Below are 6,687 nucleotides of genomic sequence, written 5' to 3' on the forward strand. Positions count from 1 at the left end.
CATGATCTCAAATATCTTTAACTCATACTCATGTTTAATATGCTCCTAACAAAAGGAACACACTAAACACTTTCATCCAAGCACATGATATCTCTAACATAAGGAGTTCTAAATTCTAAGTGTTAGTTAGGATCATACAACATAGTACTTAGATACATATGGCCGACCGGCCAAATAGCTAGGTTCGCGGAAGCATAATCTACCCAAAAGATCTTTCATACAACCGACTAGGGTAGACCCTAGTAAGAACCATCCTAGAAGAACGAAACATCCCCTGCGAAATCCTCCTCCTCAGGAGTGATCTCACCTACAATCAATTCTAAGCATACAACAAAACAACAATTCATGCGAAATCATCCTCCTCAGGAGTGATCTCACTTGCAACCAATTCTAAGCATACAACAAAACAACAATTCAAGCAAGAGTCAGTACAAATAAATTGTACCAGCAAGCACCAAGCAAGGCTAATACACTACATGCATGGCATATTCAAAATAAAGCTTACATTGGATATTTTCAGCATAAAGCATATTTTGTTTGCAAAGACCATTTTCAAATTCAGATTTCTTTTCAATTAAAGTTTAGCAAGCATACACTTAGCAAATGGGCATCAAAGTAGATGTTAATCACATATAACATAGCTCCTTATTGCCTTCCATGGCAGCAAGGACATAATCCACAAATCACATCACATTTTGAAGTTTAAATTCAGCTTATGGAAGAATAGAACACAAGTCTATACTCATGACATATTCACACGCCGCTCATAACCGCGAGCACGGCTAATCGATTAGTTTTAACTCTGCAGAGTACGTATACTTTACCCACATGATGCGATATAATAATTATGCAAAGCATGGCATGCGATACATAAGTATCCGATTTATTACTCACAACAAAGCCCTTCCAAAATTCATGATTTAGCCTTACACCAGCATGATACGTGTTTCTCCATCCTAAGCCATATTCGATATATGACCTAGAACCGTTAAGTGGCGGGCCCACGCCTTAAACTTAACGCCGTGGTGGCGGACACGACGGGAACCCACCACGTGGCACAATACCGTTGTATTGGACACGCTTAGTCACCTAAACTACCACATCAGGGTAAATAGGAAGCTCCTCTGAATTATTCGAACTCATACACACCGGCTTACCAGAATATAAGGCTAAACCATAAATAATTTACTAAGCTTGGGCTATCCTATACTAGCACATGTGGTTTGTACTATATACGAAATGAACTATACGAAACGAACTGACATTGAGTGAAGTCCTTAGGTCAGTCTGGGCACACTCTCCCCCTATCCGCACACAACTAATCACCATATGTGCACCACATGAGGGCCAAACCTAAAATCCACATTTTCTAACATTTTATTTAACAAATATCACATTTTATTATTTCTATCCAGACCATAAAGTAGATCATTTTATATACATAATTGAGCCCAAATGGTAAGTAAACACAACATTAAGCATGGCTAAGCATTTTCATAGACTTGTGACCCCAAACATCATAATTAATGTGACAAAATGAATTGTTCCTAAGGCTAGGAATAATGGTTAAGGTCTTTTGTGGAGTTTAGGTGGTAATGCAAGTTAAGGAGTTGATCTAACAAATTTTTACAAAGTTTTAGTGAACTAGTGTATAATCAACATGCACATTTTGCAATCCTTTTCAAATAACCTCCAAATCATAGGTTCAATGTGATCAAAGAGGGGAGGTAGCTTGCCTTGCTCTTCCTCTCCTTGCTCAGCTACGAAGTGGGTCTCCTCGTGATTCGACTGCGAATCGTCTAAACATACATATGCAAAATCAAAATTATAAACATACATAAAAATCCAACATGCTCTAAAATGAATGTTTTTCATAGATTAATTGTGTTATGTGTTACATTGATTTTTAGTGAAATAATTTTCATTTTAACAGTTTTCATTTAAAAGTTTCAAAATTTTAAAGTGTCTTCATATTAAATATAGACCTACATGCATTTCGGATTTTTGAGACATAAATCTTCATGATTTTGTTAAGTCGAACATTTTTATGATGCAGAGCATAAAAATATGATTCCAAAAAAATTTAGTTTGTAAATTTCAGAGTTAGAATGAATTTTCTACAAATTTCTAAAATTTTACCATTTTTCAGTTGATAAGAAACTAGTTTTGCATTTTCTCTATTTTTCTCAAATCATTATCTCTCTCGGGTCCACCGGTCAGTGACTATATTTTTGCGCATAAGTCCCTGGGTTCTCAAGAAATAGGTCCCACAGCCTCTAAGCACGTGCTCCAGGATTTTATTCAAAAAGGTTCTTAATTTTTAAGTTATTACCAAATGAGTAAATGGTCCCACATGTAAAGCGTCTGTTTATTTTCTGAAACACCCCTGGAGGTTTTTAAATTTCACTAAGCCATGCCCTTGCTCTTGACAGAGCAGAGGAGCAGCTCTCCCGCGAGCTTCCCGACATCGCCGGCGGCGAACAGCGGCGATTCAGTTCAAGCTCCCAAAACAAAAGGTGTAGAGGACAACCGTACGAACCTATAGATAGCTTTCTTGCAAGTTTTGGTGGTCTATAGCGGCAGTTAGGATGTTAGAAGCGGCGGCAAAGCACAGCTTGCACATGCATGCCATGATAGAGACTCGATCTGTTTGTGCATGTGTTTGCTGAAGGTCCTAGGGACTACCAGAAAGCTCACCAAGCAGCGAACACGGCTCAGCACGGTCTTGGCGATGGAGAGCTGGTCTGGCAGCGGCGCAGCGGCTACGGTTGTCGTTGGCGGTACACCTCCGGTCTTGATCTATTCAAAGAGAAGGCATGCATCGATTTGAGATGGCACAAGACAGATTTAGGCGAAAAAGCTTGGGCCGAAGCTCACCAGAGAAGGAAGAAGAGAGGAATGGCGTGGGCGGCCGGAGTTGGGGAAGAAGATGGAGATCTCCCACCGTGGTTCACCACGTGTCTATTCCTTCGGGATTCTTGGTCAATGGGTGCTGGTGAAGATGATGGCGAGATGGCTTGACCAATGGTGGACTGTGGAAGCCGGGCGACGAGCAAAGGCGAAGCGGCGGTGTCCAGAACGCGACGGCGTTCCGAGTTGACGTGGTCGCGTTCCCGGAGATTGGCTGCACCAAATGAGGCGTTCTTGGTGGCGTTAGAGAGGGTAGTGAGACTGGATTAGAGAAGCACATTGAATGGAAATGGAGCTCACCGGTTAGCAATGGCGTCGAGGACTTCTCTCGCCGGTGCCGAGAATGGCGCCTCTAAAACGTAGGCTCTCTTGAAATATCCAACGCGATGCCTTGAGACAAGAATATTGGAGACATTGCTTGACTTTTAGCCTGCCAGCCAACTTCAGTATGAGATGTGCCCATCAAAGCACTCGAAGGCGGCGACCAGATGTGTTACACATTTAGGAGACTTGACAAAATGGCTAAAGATCTACAACATCTCAAATATTTTTAACTCATACTCATGTGAATCTAAATTCCCAGGATGTGCATTAGATTCACACTTTCATCTTAAGCATGGACATACATAGCAAAGACATTTAAGACGAAAGGGACTTAGAGACTTACATCAATTTAATAGTTAAGTAGGCCGACCGGCCAAATAGGCATATTAAAGAACAACGGAAGCTTGACTACCCAATCCTCAAGCACACCGACTAGGGGTTCACTTCATTAAGTTCACATCCTAGAAGAAGCAATCGAAACCCGCATTCACGATACGTGTTAATTCAACAGCACGAAACCTTTACACTACTTAATTTCTAGCCTTGCACCAGCACGATACGTGTTCCTCCATCCTAGGCATACTGGAAATAATACCTAGAACCGTTAAGTGGCGGGCTCACGCCTTAAACTTAACGCTGTGGTGGCGGACACGACGAGAACCTAGCACGTGGCACAATACTGTTGTATTGGATAGACTTAGTCACCTAAAATACCATGTCGGGATAAATAGGAAGTTCCTCTGAGTTATCCGAACTCATACACACCGGCCTACCAGAATGCAAGGCTAGATATGCTAAGTAGATAAATCAGCTTAGGCCATCCCATACTAACACATATGGATGTACGAATAACTTTAAGTTGGTGACACAAGTTTGGTCCTTACGGACTTGGGCAAACACTCCCCCTATCGGTATGCAACTAACACCATATGCACACCACTTGTCGCCCAAGTCTAAAATCACATTTTACACATTTTAGTTCGCAAATACTCATCATATTGATTTTATTCCAGCAAAGGTTCACATATCAAAGTCACATTTTAATTATAGATGGAATGAGCATTTGCATATTTCTAAGCATGGCTAAGCAAGTAGTTGCATATACATTATATATAAACCCATTTGAGCACAAGGAATGTACTCTAACCATTTCTAGGGGTACAAACTGCAAGGATCGCAATTATTCAAGGTAGGGAATGCAGCAAAAAGGTCATATACCATAACAAAAATTTAAATATCGATATAGTCTAGGTTGGCATGCAATTTTGCAAATAAATATTTTCATTCCTCAAACCATAGGATTCAATGTGTTCAAAGGATGGGAGGAGAACTTGCCTGATCCTCAAAAATGTTAGCACCTAAGTCACCTCTTCACTGTTTAGGCAATTATCTATATAAAGTATACGTTATGCAATTAAACACTGAAATAGGCAAAAATCCAAAATGCTCTAAAATGCATGATTTGTGTACTGTGGGTAGGTACTGATCTAACATAAATTTAGGTGAAAGAATTTTTATTTTATCTCTTTTTATTTGGGAGTTATTACTTTTAGAAATTACTCGGTATAGGGTAATATTTACTAGGTTACGTAGTGAAATGTTTTTGTAAAGTGACTTTTATTATGTTTGACTTCTCAGGAGTGTAGAGATATATTTTCGAAGACTAACCCTTTGGTTTCACAATTTTTGGAGTTATCATGAATTTTCTATGTACTCTACAAGTTATAACGCGTTCTAGGCATATAGTTTCTATGTGTATGTGGCTTTGGAGGTTTAGGTCCAGAACTTGTTCCATCTTGCTAGTGATGTATAAAATGAATGATTTAGTCAATCAATTAAATTTTAGTTCACAAATTTTAGAGTTGATATTACTCTACTACACATTTTGTAACTTAGGGAATATTCTATGTTAATGACTTAACATATCAACCTAGAGTTTGTTACACGAGCTATGTTCATCTAGGTTTTAGTGAATGAGGATGAATCTATAGCTTGTCTGGTCTAACAAATTTTAGTTAGGTTTAATTAGAGCTAGAGTGCGTCTATATATATATACATACCTATGTTTTGCTTAATCAACACTATATGATTAGCACTTATTTTATCAAATTAAGGTTCAGAGCTATAATTTGTACAAAAAGTGCCACATTATACTTTACTAAATTAAATTTCACTCCTTGCTGACTCCATAGAAACTTGGTTCACTCTATATGGACTAAGGATGAATTTTCTACAAATTGTATAAATTAAAGGCTACCTTACGTTGGTTATTCCTTACATAAATTTTTTTAGAGGCTTTCATTATACAGTATGCATATAATTTTATTGTATAACATGGAAGTATAGGTTTTGTGATTCTACAGAACCTGAAATTACTCAAAAAGGAGTTAAAATGAATTTTATATAAACTTCTAAAGTTCACCTTACACAAAACTAATTATTTTGAAGATATTAGTTTTAGACGTATTTGGCTTAAAGTAAGTATATAATTTTATTTCTCCTATCTAGAGTGTGCATGTTGGTGAATCTGTAGAACTTAAGTTTGTTCAAAAATAAGTTGAGATGAATTTTGGTTGCATTTTATAATTTGGGTATGCTTTATGTATGATTTATCTTGGATAAATTTTAGAGACAAACCTTGTACAGTGTGTCAATTTTTATGTTTCTAAAATAAATTTCATAACTTTGTGAATCTATAGCAACTGGAATCATCTCAAAATGAGCTACATTTGATTTTATATGGATTTTACAAGTTTGAGCATTTTTCTGCAGAAAATGTAAAGCTTTAGTGATTTTCCCTTATATTTTCAGATTTTAAGTTCATGGGGTCCACATGCCATCCTCTGCTAATATACAAAAAGGCCCCTACGGTTCCGAGGAATAGAACCCGCAGTCCAACATGTGTCTATGCCACAGTTTATAAAGAGTCCCCATTTTTCTCTTGTATTTTCGCTTTAGTCCTTTACCCACATGTCAGTGAGTGAAATGTCTCACACTTTAGTCCTTACACTTTATCGAATTCGTGAAAGAGATCCCTGGCTTATTCCTGTACAGGAAGCAATACAGGGCAGCGGCTTGGCCGAGCTCGCCGGCGGCGATTGACTGCGATTTACGCGTGTTAGAGTTTGCGTCGAATATGTGTACGTAGTCGGTTACAGTTTAGGACTTGGAGTTGTACTAGGTGTAGGACTAGAGTAAGAATCGGACTCTATCCTAGCATCTCTCATAAATAGAGGGGCGTGCCTGTTGTAACCGCATGGCAATTTAGCATAGCGAGAGGGAGCGGCTGCCGGCAGCGACCGGTCGTGAGTCGTTGTAACTCTGATACGCTGTATATGCTGGATTGGGGAGGAGCGCCCGTAATCAGTGCTCCGGAGATGTAGGCAACTCCGTTATCAAATATCGTGCCTCGGTGTCGTTATCGTGTTTGGATCTCCTATGGCGTATGTAGGC

At 39.0% G+C, this 6,687-nt stretch overlaps 1 long non-coding RNA gene across 1 annotated transcript; it reads right to left on the reverse strand.

Annotated features, from left to right (window-relative positions):
• Positions 1 to 1,672: 1,672 nt before the first annotated feature.
• Positions 1,673 to 3,328, reverse strand: LOC127761208 (uncharacterized). The gene is made up of 4 exons (XR_008015217.1): positions 3,211 to 3,328; positions 2,878 to 3,124; positions 2,698 to 2,799; positions 1,673 to 1,799 (listed from the first exon to the last, which is right to left on the reverse strand). It is a non-coding gene; the product is annotated as an uncharacterized LOC127761208 (long non-coding RNA).
• Between the last annotated feature and the right edge of the window lie 3,359 nt (positions 3,329 to 6,687).

This window comes from Oryza glaberrima, chromosome 2 (genome assembly GCF_000147395.1).
Source record: "Oryza glaberrima chromosome 2, OglaRS2, whole genome shotgun sequence".
In the NCBI taxonomy this organism is placed as follows: Eukaryota; Viridiplantae; Streptophyta; class Magnoliopsida; order Poales; family Poaceae; genus Oryza; species Oryza glaberrima.